Here is an 18,802-nt window from a genome sequence, read left to right as displayed (position 1 = left end):
ATATTGACAAATGGAATTAAATTGAGCATTCAGAAATAGACCTTCACTTCTACGAACAATTAATTTTTGACAAGGCTCCAAAATCCAGTCAACTGGGACAGAACACTTTCTTTAAGAAATGGTGCTAGGAGAACGGGATATCCATATCCAAAAGAAGGAAAGAAGACCAATATCTCACACTTTCTAAAAAGTTAACTCAAAGTGGCTCAAAGACCTAATTATAAAAACTAGGACCATAAAACTCATAGAATATATAGGGAAGTATTTTCACAATCTTGTGGTAGGAGGTGGTTTCTTAGGCTTTACAACCAAAGTACTAGCAATGAAAAATCAAATGGATAAATGGGACCTCCTCAAAATTAAATATATTTGTGCTTCAAAGGACTTTATCAAGAAAGTAAAAAGGCAACCTAATGAATGGGAGAAAATATGTGGAAGCCACATATCTGATAATGGTTTAATATCCAGAATGTACAAGGAAATCCTACAACTCAAACATAAAAAGACAAACAACTCAATTAAAAGAATGAGCAAAAGGCTTGAAAAAGACACTCTTCCGAAGAAGAAATACAAAGGACTAAAAAGCACATAAAAAGATGCTCAACATCACTAGCTATTAGAGAAATGCAAATCAAAACCACAATGAGATCATTGCACAAATACTATAATGGCCACTATCATAAAACAAAACAAAACAACAACAACAACAAAACAGGAAACTACAAGTGTTAGATAGGATACAGAGAAATAGGAACACTTATTCACTGATGTTGGGAATTTAAAATGGTACACTTTCTCTGGATGACAGTTTGGTAGTTGCCCAGGAAGCTAAGTATACCATATGACCCAGCAATCCTGTTACTAGGCATATATCCAGAACTGAAATAAGAACTCAAACAGACATTTGCACTGATTTTCATTGTGGCATTACTTATAATCGCCAAAATATGGAAACAACCCAAGTGTCCATCAACTGATGAATGTATAAACAAAACATGGTATATACACACGATAGAATATTATTCAGCAATGAAAAAGGAAATCCTGATACATGCAGCAACATGAATGAACCTTGAAGACGTGCTGAATGAAATAAGCCAGACACAAAAGAACAAATATTGTTTGGTTTCACTAGTATGAACTAATTATAATGAGAAAATGCATGAAGTTAAAATCTAGAGTATAAGTTAACAGGAGATAGAATGAGGGTAGCAAAATGGGGAGCCAATGCTTAATTTATACAGAATTTTCAGCATATTGAATGCAAATATTTGGAAATGGATAGAGGTGATGGTAGCAAATTACTGTGAGTATTATAGTGCTGAATTATGGGTGTGATTATGGCTGAAAGGGGATATTTAAGGTCATGTATGCTACTAGAAAGAAAACTAGAGGATAAAATATGAGGCTGTATAACAATAAACTTGTTGTGGGCAATGTCTGTGGTTAATTGTACAAATATAATGTTCTAAAGAACTAGAGTCAATACATGCCACTATTATAAGTTGTTTATAATAGGGTTATATATGGCGAAAATACAAGTAGTGAAGACTATGGCCTATAGTTAACAGTAATATTGTAATATTCTTTCATCAGTTGAAATAAAGGTACTATACCAATGATAAGTGGCAGGGATGGGGGTGGGTATAAGGAGTTTGTGATTTTTCTTTTTGGAGCAATGAAAATGTTCTCAAATTGATTGTACATTGAATACAATTCTGTGATTATACTGAGAGCCAATGGATTATACACTTTGGATGGATTTTATCGCATGTGAATAAAACTATTTTCTAAAAATTGGTCTGCCTTACGCTTTGAATGGAAATTTAATTCACATGTGACTTTATAACTTCATGCACTACTCAACTGAAAAATGTTCTTTTATTGAGTTATGTAGCTCCCCAAATACTGACCCGTTCATCATGTAATAGAAAAACCACTCTCAATAATATCAAAATTGTTTTTATCAGAAAATTTTTTTCTATATGGGGAAGTAGTCAAGCTCATGGTGTTGGATACCAATTTTTCAAACTTCTAATTTTCACCTGAAAAATCAAATGTGGTTACTGACAACAAATACTGCCAATTGTTAACCTTTGAAGTAACAACCTTATTTTCATTATTTTCAAGAAAATGAGTGCCAAATATCTAGATATGAATAACAATAGCTGTCTGCCAGTCACTCTTTCAAGTAAAGACTGTACTCCATTAAAAAGCGGCTTATTCAGCTTGCCACTCAGTAGCCCAACTGCTTGTCCTGGAGACAACTACCCTTTTCTGTTTTGCTTTTAGGCTTACTTTCTGTTCGTAAAAATGTGATTTCAAAGGTCGAGATTTAATAGTAATTTACTTCTTCAACAAGAACATTCTGAACTTTTTTTTTTTAGCAGCAAGAATGTGCTAGTAAAGAATAGAATAACAACTAATAATAATAGAGTAGCAGATTTTGGTGCCACTATCTGTGGTTCATTCTAAGGAACCTGTGGTTCTATCCACAATTACTTTTGCAACACCTGTGTTAAAATGCTTTAGTATTATTATGAAAATAGTTTTGACTACAGGCACTTTGCAGGATTAGCAGATCACATTTTGAGTACTGCTACCTATAGGATAACAAATTGACCCATAATTAAACCAAAAATATACAATATATCAAGTAATGTCATTGCCAAAAAGTTTAAGTCCTTCATGAATCCATAGCAAGGGTCACTAGTTCATAAAAAAATGAATTGTCTTGCTGAAGAAATTGCAATTGCATTCCAGAAAGAAGCTGTTCGATTAAAATGTTTATTTTTTTCTGGTGTACTATATGCTAACATATGGAAAATCATACTGAGAAAAGTTAGCTATCTTCCATAACCACCACAGATTAACTCATCGCCATTTAACACAGTCTTTCAATTTGGTATTTTGAACTTTTAACATATCACTCCAAATATTCCCTCAAGCAATTTTTTGGCTGTAGAATACTCTGTTTTGAAGAGATACTATAATTTTCAACAATTTCTGTATGGTTGGATATTCAGGTTATTTCCAAGTTTTTTTTGCTATTAGAGGTAGTGTGCTGCCAAAAGTGACCGTAGATCTTGGAGGATGCATTTGTTTTCTATTGCCACATAACAAAATACCAGAAAGTTAATGACTTAGAACAGTCATCATCATAAAGTTGATAGACTTTATTAACTCATAGTTCTGCAGGTCAGAAGTCTGACACGGTTGGCTCGGTCCTCTATTCAAGGTTTTACACAGCTGAAATCCCAAGGTTAGACAAGCTGCACCCCTCTCGAGAGGTCCTGGGAAAGAATCTGCTTCCAAGCAATCTCTGGCTGTTGGTTGAATTCGGTTGTTTGAATTACAGAACTAGGGTTCCGTTCTCTGGTCTTACTATCATCCAGGAGTCACTTTTAGCTCCTAGAGACAGTTCTCAGTTCCTTGGTCTCTTGGCCACTTGCCAAGAGCCCCCCCCATCTTCAGTAGAGAAACTCGCTCAAACCAAGTTCCTCTCACACTTGGAATATCCTTCAGCAAAAAGCTCCAACCCTTCTTAGTTTATTGGCTCACCTCCTTGAGTCAGGGCCACTGAAGACAATCACCCTATATTAAGACCAGCTGATTTAGGACTTTGCTTATACTGGCAAAATCCCTTCATAACAGCACCTAAGTTGGTGTTTAATTGAATAACTAGGAAAGTGTGTGTACGCCAAGAGGGAGAAATCTTGGGGTCCAGCCTAGAGTTCTGCCTACCATGAGAAGCATCACCAGTTATTATCTTAATATGGCCCATAGCTGTGAAACTATCAAATCAATGGGTCTGAGCATCTTTAAGGTCCTTAGTACATTTTATTACCTGCTCTTCAGAAAGCATGTTCATATTTTTGTTTCTGTCAACTTCTGTGAGTGCTTTTTCACTGAAAATTTTTATGCTTTTAGTAAAAACAAGTTAATAGTTATATTGCACGGTTTTAATTTCCTTTTTTTATATTAGAGTTTCAATTTTTCACTTATTTTATAATCCATATGTACTTTGTTTGCTTTGAATTATCTATGTGTCCCCTTTGCCTGTTTTACTTAGTCTTTGCGCTTTTCTTCATATTTTAAGGACAACTCATTATATTTGTTAAAAGAATTTTTCTGATTTGTCACTTCTTTCCATTTTGTTTAGTGGTAGTTTGTGATTGACACATTTCCCAAACAGCCCTTCCTTTTATATCTTCTCAAAATTTCATATATTGTGGCCTAAAATTGCTTCTAAATGTGAGGAGACTATAAAGAAGAATAGCATATTAGCTCTTCGAATGCACTTACATATTATGGAGCAAAAATCAAGTCATTTAGGAGTAAAGAACTTTTTGAATGTGACCAGCTTTCAAAAGACCTTGAAGTCCTGCTGAACTTCCCTCTACCTCTATCTCAACAGTAGTAACATGGACCTACTTGTTTATAATATATATAGAGAGAAAAAACAACTTTTGATGATGGACCTACATTTACTACAAGTATTCAACGCATTTGATATTGGAGTCTAATTTTAGCTCCAGCCAAGGTGTCTCTTCACTCTTTAGTGAATAGTCCTATTCATTAAATAGTGAAATAATCATTTAACCCCACAAAGTGATTTTTGTAAAAGGATGAAATGTATTCTTTTCACTGTGGTCAAATTACTCTTGCAGGTGTGTTAAACCCGACCGAAGCACAGGTGATCCATATGATAACCGTGCGTGTCAGCTTTGAGGATTCTTTCTTCTGGAGTGAAAACTGCAGCCATGCCACATGAAGGCATTTTCTTTTGCACTTTTTGGAATTCATTTTTAAACACTGGATCTGTTTTCTGAGATGAATGTAGCCAGCATCATTTTTAAAAACTTTTAAATATTTGGTTTTAATTCTTAAAACATCCTCTTTTTCTGAAGGCAAAATTGACCTATTCTTATTTTTTAAAAAAACTTAAAAATGCAAAGAAATATAACTTCAAAATAAAAGAGAAATCATGTGTAACCTTACTACTCAAACCTAAACACTATTAACACTTTTTATCAACATTTTATTATGAACATTTTGAACGTGCACTAAAGTCAAAAGGATTGTACAGTGAGCATTCATTTACCCATCTCCTGTAGAAAAAAATCTGCAGTTCATATTTTCTAACTTGCTTTACCATGCACCTATCCATCTATCTCCAGGTAATTTTTGATGCATTTCAAATGTGTTGCTGACAACAGAACCCTTTACACCAATACTTCACAAGCATATCATTAACCAGAGTTCACTATTTGTGTGGGGATGGGTTTGTTTTCTTAAAAATATTTACTTACAGTGAAATGCACAAATCACAAATGTTCAGCTTGGTTGATTCTGGCAAATGCATACACCCATGCCATTCAACCTCGCAACCAAAACAAACAACAAGCAAATAGCTAAAAGATAAATTACAAAGCTGTTTCCTATATCTTCCTAGTCACTCCCCAACTCCAGGAGCAAAAACCGTGTTGCTTCTTGGGCACATACTATTCTGATTCTTTTCACTACAGAATATTCAAAACTTACCCATTTTAGAACTTTATATAAGTAGAATCCTAAGCGTGTACTCTTTCCACTCAATGCAGTGCTCTTTAGACACCTCCTCATTGTTGCCTGTAGTGTTAGTTTTCCCTTCTTGTTGCTCATGGTATTCCACCGTGTGAACACATCACAATGTGCTTATCCATTTGTTTCTCCTGCTAACAGATATTTGGATTTTTCCGGTTAGCTATTTTTATAAATAAAGATGTTTATCATATTGGGTTCTCAGGAAGAAGATACTGAGATGGAGTTTGAGGTGAAAGGTCTTTATTAAGGATTAACACTTGTGAAAGGAACTGGGAGGAAGCAGATGAGTTGAAATAGAAATACAGGCCCAGCAGAGGCTCAGTCTGCCTGCAGGAGCTCTGGAGTGAGGTCACCCATCCATGAGGATGCTTCCAGGTCTGGCCAAACTGAGCAGGCCTTTTCACCACTGCATCACCATCCCGAGAGTGACCGTTCTCCCCCAGCTTATACAGTTCTTTTGTGGACATAAGTTCTTATCTGTTTGGTTAAATACCTAGGAGGAGAATGGCTGGGTTGCAGAGCAGGGGCATGTTTCATTTTATTTGACACATTACTGTTGTGTAACTGATAAGAGTGATTGCTCCATTTTACACTTTCATCAGCAGAGGAGAGACCCACTGACATAAATTCCAGCCATCAGTAGGTGTCATATTTGTTCATTGTAGTCATGCTCTGGAGTATGTAGTGACATTTCATTGTGGCTTTAAATCTGTATTTTCTTGAAAAATAATTATGGTCAGCAATTTTCTTCATGTGCCTACTGGCCATTTATTTATCTTCTTTTGTGAGTACTATTAACATTTTACTGCACTTTTCTCTTGTATTTGTACAATACATGGTTTCTGAAAAGTTTGATTCTGTTATATATGCCATGTTATTTCACATTCCTTTTCTTTATAGAACACATTAGGACTTATTATAAAACTAATAAATGCAGTTCATGGAAAACAGAGAAAAGTATGAAGAACACATAAAAAGTCCCTCATAATCTGACCACGAAAAGATAACCAGGGCCAGTACTCTATTTCTCCAGGTTTTTTTCTCATATATTTTTCATAATCAAATTAATACCATACAATCAATTCTGTGCCTGACTTTTTTTGGCTCACCCACATAGCATGAGCATTTTTCTACATTGTGAAATACTCTTTCCCCACCACTGTCTCTTCTTCCTATACCACCCACAGGAAAATCATCTTTTCTCAGGGCAATCAATGCAAAGCAATGAACAGGCCAGTAGTAAATTTTGTAACATAAGCATTAGAGAATACCCTGGAAGTTTAAAGGGCATATGGAGGGTCGCTTAGCTGAAGTCATCACAAAACCACTGTGAAGGCGGGCTGTGAGCTGGACCTTAGGAGCCAGGAGGCCTAAGACTCAGTGAGCAGCGAGAGCAGATGCCTTGAGGTGGAAGTGAGAAGGGCTGTGGAGGCACCAAGGTTTGGGTGAAGGTTCAGTAGGGAGAGCAGCATACTGGGCAAAGCAGAAGAGGCCAAATTTGAGGTCTTTCAACCGGGCAAACGAGCCGCTGGTCTCTGTAGAACTGAGGCGTGTTTGGAACTACATAGGACGTGGTTTGAGGCAGAACAACTGGCAACAGCAAAACCTCTGTTTTGTAGTTTGTCAGGAGTGGGGAGACAGAACACCCAGTGAACACTGCCATTCTTGGAAAAGACAGTGAGACTATTGTGTTGGTATGGTTAGAAACTGTGTACTCCCCTTCGGTGACTGATGCATTTATTTTCTGATTTTATGCTGATGACAAATACATGGGACAGATATTTTTAAATTGAGAAACTAAGTCTAGATAGATGGGTCATTTGCCCCTCAAGTCATAAGGGGAGTTCAAACCCAGACCCTCTGTACTGCATTTGTGTGTGTCTACAGTGTGTCTCTCCCTGGCTATACATTAATATCAACTGTGACGCTTTAAAGCTTTTAATGGCCACTTCCACAACGCCTGCTCTGAATTTCTGATTTAATTAATCTGAAATGGGGCCTAATTGTTGGTGATTTTAAATGCTCTCCAGGTCATTCTGATGCATATTCATGGAGCAGAAAACTGCTCCTGTAGAACACATAACTTCGCCAGCACTGAACACGATATTCCTCAAATAATTAAGGGAAACACCAAGACTTTTTTCCATTACAATATACTTAGTTTTGAATTCTTAATTTGATTAATTTTTAAGTATATGAAATTCTCAGTGATATTTATTATCAAGAAATGTACACATGATATATTTTCTAAATCTTTCATATATGAAAAATGTCCTTTTCTTTACAGAAGAAGGACAATTTGAGTAAATGAGAACCATTTTTTAATCAGATTTTATAGGTTTGTCTCCACTCAGAAGGCATCTGCAGTTGCAGAAGACAAATCTAATACAAACATTATTTTATTCCTTTTTAATTAATTTGGATTATTTGTTTATTCATGAAGCAGTTATTATTTTATACTTGACTTTTCTTATGAATTCTGAGAGAGCATCTAATATCTGAACTGTGGTAACTGTATACTCAATTCTTTCATTGACTTCAATAAAGATTTCAATGTTCCTACTATTTATTTATATTTTTTACATCTTGAAATTTCTTTATCTTGGCTACCATGCTTAATTCTTCCTTATGACTTTGGCTCTTATTCATAGAGTTCATGCTCTTTTGCTACTATTAAAAATGTCAAACAGATAATCAAGGGCCAAGATGGCGGCTTAGCAATGTGCACGTTTTAGTTCGCCCTCCAGAACAACTACTAAATAACCAGAAACATTACAGAACAGCTCCTGGAGTCACGTCAGTGACCAGACACACAGTGTACCCCAGTCTGGACCAGCTGGACCGGCTGCGAGCCTCCCCAGAACTGAGAGTTCCCCAAGCTGTGGTGGCTGGCACCCCTCTCCCACAGGCTGCTTCCCAGAGGGGAAAGGAAATGAAATTTACCAGCAGCAGGGACTGAGCACAATTAAACGCGTATTGTAGAATTAATTAACAAATTCTGACTACTAAAAATAGGCCCCCAGCTCAGGTGAAGCTGATCAAGGCAAAGGTCGCTCATTGGGCTAACAGAAAAAGAGGAAAGGGGAGGAAACGGAGGTTTTTGTGGCTGTCTTTCTACGGAGGCTTGGCTGCCTCTGGATTCAGCGGTGGGACTTCTCAGGCTGCAGCTGCCCCAGGCATAGGCAGAAATGGACTGCTTTCAGGGTTGTCTCCCACCTGTCTTCCCCAGCGGAGTGGTGAAAGCCAACTCAGGTGGAATCCCTCCCTCAAGGAATTCAGACCCCAGGGCTTGGAAATTTGAAGCCATTAAAACCAGACTACAACCTCTCCTCTGTCTCCACCACACCCCCAGCAGGGAGAGTCTGCCAAAGTTAAAGGTGCTGCAACATCTTTTGCTGGTGGGCCTGCAGGCAGACAAGTGCCACATACTGGGCAGGCCAGTATGTGAAAAACAGAGCCCAGAGACTTCACAGGAAAGTCTTTCAACCTGCTGGGTCTCACCCTCAGGGAAAACTGATGCAGGTGACTCCTTTCCCCTGATACGAAGCCAGTTTAGTCCAGGAAAACCCGGCTGGAGTCTATAATACCTACGTAGACCCTCCTAAGGGTGGGGATGGAAAAGGCACCTTACAAGCAGGGTAAGAAACAACTGAAAAATTATCCTCTGTTAAACAAAACCTAAGCTAGAGGTCCAGAAAAAGCTGAACTGCAGGTCAAAGAACAGATAGACAACAAATTCATCTAGCAAGAAAACCCTAGGTAAGAGAAGTGAAAGCAATCTCCAGAATAAACTAATTAAGGTAATTAAATGTCTAGATGCCAGCAAAAAATAACAAATAACACCAGGAAAATTGAAGATATGGCCCAGTCAAAGGAACAAACCGATAGTTCAAATGAGATACAAGAGCTGAAACAATTAATTCAGAATATACGAACAGACATGGAAAACCTCATCAAATACCAAATCAATGAATTGAGGGAGGATATGAAGAAGGCAAGGAATGAACAAAAAGAAGAAATGGAAAGTCTAAAACAACAAATCACAGAACTTATGGGAATGAAACACACAGTAGAAGAGATGGAAAAAACAATGGAAACCTACAATGGTAGATTTCAAGAGACAGAGGTTAGGATTAGTGAACTGGAGGATGGAACATCTGAAATCTGACAAGAAACAGAAACTATAGGGAAAAAAATGGAAAAATATGAGCAGGGACTCAGGGAATTGAATGATAATATGAAGCGCACAAATATACGTGTTGTGGGTGTCCCAGAAGGAGAAGAGAAGGGAAAAGGAGGAGAAAAACTAATGGAAGAAATTATCACTGAAAATTTCCCAACTCTTATGAAAGACCTAAAATTAAAAATCCAAGAAGTGCAGTACACCCCAAAGAGAATAGATCCAAATAGACATTCTCCAAGACACTTACTAGTCAGAATGTCAGAGGTCAAAGAGAAAGAGAGGATCTTGAAAGCAGCAAGAGAAAACCAATCCATCACATACAAGGGGAACCCAATAAGATCATGTGTAGATTTCTCAGTGGAAACCATGGAGGCGAGAAGACAGTGGGATGATATATTTAAATTACTAAAAGAGAAAAACTGCCAACCAAGAATTCTATATCCAGCAAAATTGTCCTTCAAAAATGAGGGAGAAATTAAAACATTTTCAGACAAAAAATCACTGAGAGTATTTGTGACCAAGAGACCAGCTCTGCAAGAAATACTAAAGGGAGCACTAGAGACAGATATGAAAAGACAGAAGAGAGAAGTGTGGAGAAGAGTGTAGAACGAAGGAAAATTAGATGTGACATATAAAATAAAAAAGGCAAAATGGTAGAGGAAAGTACTACCCAAACAGTAATAACACTAAATTTTAATGGATTGAACTCCCCAATCAAAAGACATAGACTGGCAGAGTGGATTAAAAAACAAGATCCTTCTATATGCTACCTACAGGAAACACATCTTAGACCCAAATATAAACATAGGCTGAAAGTGAAAGGTTGGGAAAAGATATTTCATGCAAATAACAACCACAAAAGAGCAGGAGTAGCTATACTAATATCCACCAAATAAGACTTCAAATGTAAAACAGTTAAAAGAGAGAAAGAAGGATACTATGTACTAATAAAAGGAACAATTCAACATGAATACATAACAATCATAAATATTTATGCACCGAACCAGAATGCCCCAAAATACGTGAGGCAAACACTGCAAACACTGAAAAGGGAAATAGACACATCTACCATATTAGCTGGAGACTTCAATTCCCCACTCTCATCAATGGACAGAACATCTAGACAGAGGATCAATAAAGCAACAGAGAATTTGAATATTACAATAAATGAGCTAGACTTAACAGACATTTATAGGACATTACACCCCACAGCAGCAGGATACACCTTTTTCTCAAGTGCTCATGGATCATCAAAGATAGACCATATGCTGGGTCACAAAGCAAGTCTCAACAAATTTAAAAAGACTGAAATCATACAAAACACTTTCTCAGATCATAAAGGAATGAAGTTGGAAATCAATAATAGGCAGCGCACCAGAAAATTCACAAATATGTGGAGGCTCAACAACACACTCTTAAACAACCAGTGGGTCAAGGAAGAAATTACAAGAGAAATCAGTAAGTATCTCAAGGCAAATGCAAATGAAAACACAACATATCAAAACTTATGGGATGCAGCAAAGGCAGTGCTAAGAGGGAAATTTATTGCCCTAAATGCCTATATCAAAAAAAGAAGAAAGAGCAAAAATTGAGGAATTAACTGTCCACTTGGAATTACTGGAGAAAGAACAGCAAACTAACCCCAAAGCAAGCAAAAGGAAAGAAACAATGAAGATTAGAGCAGAAATAAATGAAATTGAGAACATGAAAACAATTGAGAAAATCAATAAGACCAGAAGTTGGTTTTATGAGAAAATCAATAAGATTGATGGGCCCTTAGCAAGATTGACAAAAAGAAGAAGACAGAGGATGCAAATAAATAAGATCAGAAATGGAAGAAGAGACATAACCACTAACCTCACAGAAATAAAGGAGGTAATAACAGGATACTATGAACAACTTCATGCTAATAAATACAACAATGTAGATGAAATGGACATCTTCCTAGAAAGGTATGAACAACCAACTTTGACTCAAGAAGAAATAGATGACCTCAAAAACCAATCACAAGTAAAGAAATTGAATCAGTCATTCAAAAGCTTCCCAAAAAGAAAAGTCCAGGACCAGATGGCTTCACATGTGAATTCTACCAAACAGTCCAGAAAGAATTAGTACCAACCCTGCTCAAACTCTTTAAAAAAATTGAAGTGGAGGGAAAGCTACCTAATTCATTCTATGAAGCCAACATCACCCTCATACCAAAACCAGGCAAAGATATTACAAAAAAAGAAAACTACAGACCAATCTCTCTAATGAATACAGATGCAAAAATCCTCAACAAAATTCTAGCAAACCAAATCCAGCAACACATTAAAAGAATTATACATCATGACCAAGTAGGATTCATCCCAGGTATGCAGGATGGTTCAACATAAGAAAATCAATTAATGTAATACACCATATCAACAAATCAAAGCAGAAAAACCACATGATCAATTGATGCAGAGAAGGCATTTGACAAAATTCAACATACTTTTTTGTTGAAAACACTTCAAAGGATAGGAATACAAGGGAACTTCCTTAAAATGATAGAGGGAATATATGAAAAACCCACAGCTAATATCGCCCTCAATGGGGAAAAACTGAAAACTTTCCCCCTAAGATCAGGAACAAGACAAGGACATCCACTATCACCACTGTTATTCAACATTGTGTTGGAAGTTCTAGCCAGAGCAATTAGATAAGAAAAAGAAATACAAGGCATCAAAATTGGAAAGGAAGAAGTAAAACTATCACTGTTTGCAGATGATATGATAGTATATATCGAAAACCCTGAAAAATCCACAGCAAAACTAGTAGAGTTAATAAACGAGTAAGCAAAGTGGCAAGTTACAAGATCAATACTCAAAAATCTGTAGTGTTTCTATACACTGGTAATGAACAATCTGAGGGGGAAAAATCAAGAAACGAATTCCATTTACAACTGCAACTAAAAGAATAAAATACTTAGGAATAAATTTAACTAAAGAGACAAAAGACATATACAAAGAAAACTATAAGAAACAGTTAAAAGAAATCACAGAAGACCTAAATAGATGGAAGGGCATACCGTGTTCATGGATTGGAAGACTATATATAGTTAAGATGTCAATTCTACCTAAATTGATTTACAGATTCAACACAATACCAATCAAAATCCCAACAACTTACTTTTCAGAAATAGAAAAATGAATAAGCAAATTTATCTGTGAGGGCAGTGTGCCCCAAATTGCTATAAGTATCTTGAGGAAAAAAAACAAAGCTGGAGGTCTCACACTGCCTGACTTTAAGGCATATTATGAAGCCACAGTGGTCAAAACAGCATGGTACTGGCATAAAGATAGATATATTGACCAATGGAATCAAATAGAGTGTTCAGATATAGACCCTCTCACCTATGGACATTTGATCTTTGATAAGGCAGTCAAGCCAACTCATCTGAGACAGAACAGTCTCTTCAATAAATGGTGCCTAGAGAACTAGATATCCATATGCAAAAGAATGAAAGAGGACCCATATCTCACACCCTATACAAAAGTTAACTCAAAATGGATCAAAGATCTAAACATCAGGTCTAAGACCATATAACAGTTAGAGGAAAATGTAGGGAAATATCTTATAAATCTTATAATTGGAGGTGGTTTTATACCTTACACCTAAAGCAAGAGCACTGAAGAAAGAAAGAAAGAAATGGGAGCTCCTCAAAATTAAACACCTTTGTGCATCAAAGAACTTCATCAAGAAAGTAAAAAGACAGCCTACACAATGGGAGACAATATTTGGAAATGACATATCAGATAAAGGTCTAGTATCCAGAATTTATAAAGAGATTGTTCAACTCAACAACAAAAAAGACAGCCAATACAATTACAAAATGGGAAAAAGATTTGAACAGACACTTCTCAGAAGAGGAAATACAAATGGCCAAAAGGCACATGAAGAGATGCTCAACTTCCCTGGCTATTAGAGAAATGCAATCAAAACCACAATGAGATATCATCTCACACCCACCAGAATGGCCATTATCAACAAAACAGAAAATGACAAGTACTGGAGAGGATGTGGAGAAAGAGGCACACTTATTCACTGTTGGTGGGAATGTCAAATGGTGCAACCGCTGTGGAAGGCAGTTTGGCGGTTCCTCAAAAAGCTGAATATAGAATTGCCACATGACCCAGCAATACCATTGCTGGGTATCTACTCAAAGGACTTAAGGGCAAAGACATAAACGGACATTTGCACACCAATGTTTATAGCAGCATTATTTACAATTGCAAGGAGATGGAAACAGCCAAAATCTCCATCAACAGACGAGTGGCTAAACGAACTGTGGTGTATACATATGATGGAATATTATGCAGCTTTAAGACAGAATAAACTTATGAAGTATGTAACAACATGGATGGACCTTGAGAACATTATGCTGAGTGAGACTAGCTAAAAACTAAAGGACAAATACTGTATGGTCTCTTTGATATGAACTGATGTTAGTGAATAAACTTGGAATATTTCGTTGGTAACAGACCATCAGGAGATAGAAATAGGGTAAGATATTGGGTAATTGGAGCTGAAGGGATACAGACTGTGCAACAGGACTGGATATAAAAACTCAGAAATGGACAGCACAATACTACCTAACTGTAATGCAATTATGTTAAAACACTGAATGAAGCTGCATGTGAGAATGATAGAGGGAGGAGGGCTGGGGACATAAATGAAATCAGAAAGATAGACGTTAAAGATTGAGATGGTATAATCTAGGAACGCGTAGAGTGTATAATAATAGTGAAATGTACAAGGTACAATTTTAAAAATGTTTTTGCATGAGGAAGAACAAATGAATGTCATTATTGCAGGGTGCTGAATTAGATGGTAATTAATATTTTAAAATGTCACCTTCTGTGTGAGACTAAAGCAAAAAATGTTTATTAGTTACAAAATTTATATTTTGACTAGTGCATTTCCTAGTATAACTTATGTAGATAGTTTGATTGAACACCATAAGTACTTGGAATCTCAGGTAGGACATGAGATTTTGCTGGTTTGTCCACAGTGATGTCCCAATGAATCCCAGAGTGATTCGATCAGTGAGTGGAAAAGTATCTGCAAAGCCCCCTTCGGGGAATGGGGAGAATGGGGAGAAATTCAACTTCCCCAAGTTGAATTCTTGATATTCTCACAACCAGTGTGGACACCAAAGCTATAGGCAGAGCCAAATGGGGTTTGTTCATATGAAACTTAACCCTGCAAAGGATAGGTCAAGTCTACTTAAAATTTAGGCCTAAGAGTCACCCCCAAGAGGGCTTCTTTTGTTGCTCAGATGTGGCCTCTCTCTCCAGCCAACACAACAAGCAGTCTCACCACCCTACCCCTTTCTACGTGGGACATGACTCCCAGGAGTGTGGACCTTCCTGGCAATGTGGGACAGAGATCCTGGAATGAGCTGAGACTGAGCATCAAGGGATTGAGAAAACCTTCTGGACCAGAAGGGGGAAGAGGGAAATGAGACAAAGTGTCAATGGCTGAGAGATTCCAAACAGAGTCAAGAGGTTATCCTGGAGGTTATTCTTATGCATCAAGTAGATATCATCTTACTATTCAAGATGTAATGGAGAGGCTGGAGGGAACTGCCTGAAAATGTAGAGCTGTGTTCCAGTAGCCATGTTTCTTGAGGATGATTGAATAATGATACAGCTGTCACAATGTGCCTGTGTGATTGTGAAGACTTTGTGTCTGATGCTCCTTTTATCTACCTTGTCAACAAAGGAGTAGAACATATGGAATAAAAATAAATAATAGAGGGAAAAAATGCTAAAATAAATTTACTTTGAAATGCTAGTGATCAATGAAAGGAGGGGTAAGGTAGGTATAATCTTTTTTTTCTTTCCTGTGTTCGTTTTATTTCTTTTTCTATTGTCTTTTAATTTCTTTTTCTGAATTAATGCAAATGTTCTAAGAAATGATGAATATGCAACTAAGTGATGATATTGTGAATTACTGATTATGTATGTTGATGTTTTATTTTGTTTCTTTATTTTTTAATTAATAAATAAATTTTTAAAAAATGTCAAACAGGTTCCTAATATATACATTTGTTTATGTTTGTGGTAGTTAGATTCAGTTGTCAACTTGGCCAGGTGAAAGCACCTAGTTCTGTTGCTGTGGACATGGGCCAATGGTAGGTGACTCTCATCTGTTGCTAATTACATCTGCAGTTGGCTAGGAGGTGTGTCTGCTGCAATGAGTGACGTTTAACTTAATTGGCTTGTGCTTAAATGAGAGAACGCAATGTAGCACAGCCTAGCAGCTCAGCATTCCTCATCTCAACACTAGCAGCTCAGCCCAGGCCCTTGGAGATGCAGAAAGAAGTCACCCCGGGGAAAGTTGTTGGAACCCAGGGGCCTGGAGAGAAGACCAGCAGAGACCATCCTGTGCCTTCCACGTAAGAAAAGAGCCTCAGTGGAAAGTTAGCTGCCTTTCCTCTGAAGAACCAACAAAATAAATCCCCTTTTATTAAAAGCCAATCCGTCTCTGGTGTGTTGCATTCTGGCAGCTAGCAAACCAGAACAGAACAATGTTCTTGGGATGGTAATCACTTCCCTGTATTTGGCAATTTATTTTCCCTAATTCTTTCCTCCCTTATTCTCAAATGAGACCAGCTCTATCTAGATCTGATATTTGTCAAGTGATGAGTATGTGGATTTCCCTCATGATATTCAGTTTCTGTTTGACTCTAGCTATAAGTTGGCTGGGAGGTAGGTCAGTGAATATCCATTCTAGTTCAGTTCTTAGTTTCTAAGAGCAGTCTGAATTGGTCTAATTTGGTACATTATCTTTGCCTGGTCATGATGTTCTCAACATATTTAATAAATGAAAACTTAAAACTTCCATTAGCATTGTTGCAAGCATCTCTCAGAACCCTCCCTTGACCTAAAATGCTTTTATTCTTAGGACCTATCCCCGCAAATCCCCACTGTGTGATGTGGTAAAGGTAACCTCTCTGCTCCCCCCTCACATCACTTAAATTCTTTTTAGCCACTATATAATACTTGAAATATGCACAATAAATATTTTGTGTTTATATTAAATACAAACTTAACTAGGCATCCTGTATTTTTGTTTGTTTAAAGTTGTCAACTCTATAAGGTCTTCTCCACTCAAGTTGTGCCATGGAATTATCAATTTCTAGTTCATATGGGAAGGGTTGTATTAATGGGAGTGAAATGAGGAGGGACTGAGGGCATAGAAGACTCTCTGACCACTTCAAAAGCATTATGCCTGTGCAGCAGAGGCACTGCTGCTCCATTTTCCTGTTGTTATAACTCCAGGATGTGTGAGCCAGAGGACTCATGGTTTGGGGATGTCTCCACATTCTCCCAGCTGGCACCCTGTTCGGTTGCAGGGATTTGGCACTGGTGGGCCTCAAATGCATTATTCAATCCAGTTCTACGCATTTTGCAATTGCATGGAAGAGTGTCCAGATTCTGAAAATTTTAGTTTTAGGTAGCTTTTATTAGTTTCCGTCTTTTTATGGGCCTTCATAAGAGTTTTTAGAAAGAAACCGGGAGAGATCAATTCAAGGGCTCTTAGGCAGGCATTATAGGAACCCAGACTCCTAGCACTGTTTGTGTGTGTGTGTGTGTGTGCGCGCGCGCGCACATGTGTGCATGCATATTTGAACAACTTTTGAAGCATCATCAGAGGCCCAAAATGAATGGAGCAATCATTATTTAATTATTTTCAGTCTACCAAATAGGAATCAATTTGGATTTCTAAATCTTCCTCCACAACAGTGCGGCAGCCTTTACTGGAAAAAGCAAAATTGTTGCTGGATGAAAGATTATGTTGCCTAAGGCATGCAAGGAAGTGCTGTGGTTCAATCTTTTGGCTTTTATCCCTTTCAGTGCCCACAGATATGTGTGTAATGATTCAGGACTATTTGGCCAAGTGTCCTTTCTGTCCCAATAAACATTTTTTTGATGGTTTGTCTACTCACTCCTTGACTGTTTTATAGCTACCCGATGCAACAGAGGCATTTTTATAAGAAGTCCTTCTTCCTGCTACTCTGGGGAAATGGTTATCACACCATCTCTCATATCACTTAAAATTGCACATAGATTCAGGATCATCTGCCACTGGCTGTTTGGAAAACCTGGAGGCACATTAAAACAGGTTAAGTATAAAAAAATCTTCAAAATTGGTCTTGACACCCTTAGTTCAACCAGTTTATGTATGCCAGCACTCTTCAAATATCTCATATGTTCAGTTAGTTAGTTCAGTTCAAAACTTGACAAAGGTTATAGACTTTGCTTTTGTGTAAACATGCAATGTCTCATGCTGTGTTTCATCTTCCCCCAAAAAGCCAACTCACCTGCTTTGCCTCTTCGATTTCTTCCAGCTGGCTTCCCATTTGTTTTGATTTCATTGCAAGGTTTTCACCATACTGACTTATCAAAGAGGCTTAGTCATTTATTTAATGAAGATTATCTCTTTATGACTGTGCTATTTTGGTCAGCAGAACAAAAATCTGGTGTTGATTATATCTATTGATGGATGTTTCTGTAAGGAATAATACACTCCCCACAAGATGACACTTGGTGAGGAACTCTTCCTGTAGGAAGAGTCCTACTTCTGCTACAGTTCATCGGAAATGTGGAGGTAAGCTCAAGTAATACCATATAACCTAAACCCGAAAGCTCTGTTTTGAACTTTTTACACCGAGGGCTGGCTGACCTCTTGGAGAAAACTGCTGAACAAAAGGGTGCTCACAGAAGATACAGAAATGGAGAGATTAAAGAGAGTGTTATCTTTGATTCTATAGTGTCTTGGTACTCTCTGGTCCTTGGCCCACTCAGTTTTATACTATCCTATTCTAGGGTGGTTCACCGGGTTTCATTGAAAGTATACTCTGCTGAGCAAGGAAGGGAAGTTGTAAAAATCCTAGTACTTAAGTTATTTATACCCATGTATCTCACACTGTTCTTGATCTGCATTGGGGTTTGTAAATCCCCCACCAAAAAGGATTGTTCTGGTCCCAACTCCAGGTCCTATGGG

Source organism: Tamandua tetradactyla, chromosome 1 (genome assembly GCF_023851605.1).
Source record: "Tamandua tetradactyla isolate mTamTet1 chromosome 1, mTamTet1.pri, whole genome shotgun sequence".
In the NCBI taxonomy this organism is placed as follows: domain Eukaryota; kingdom Metazoa; phylum Chordata; class Mammalia; order Pilosa; family Myrmecophagidae; genus Tamandua; species Tamandua tetradactyla.
Note: the sequence above shows the minus strand (reverse complement) of the source record.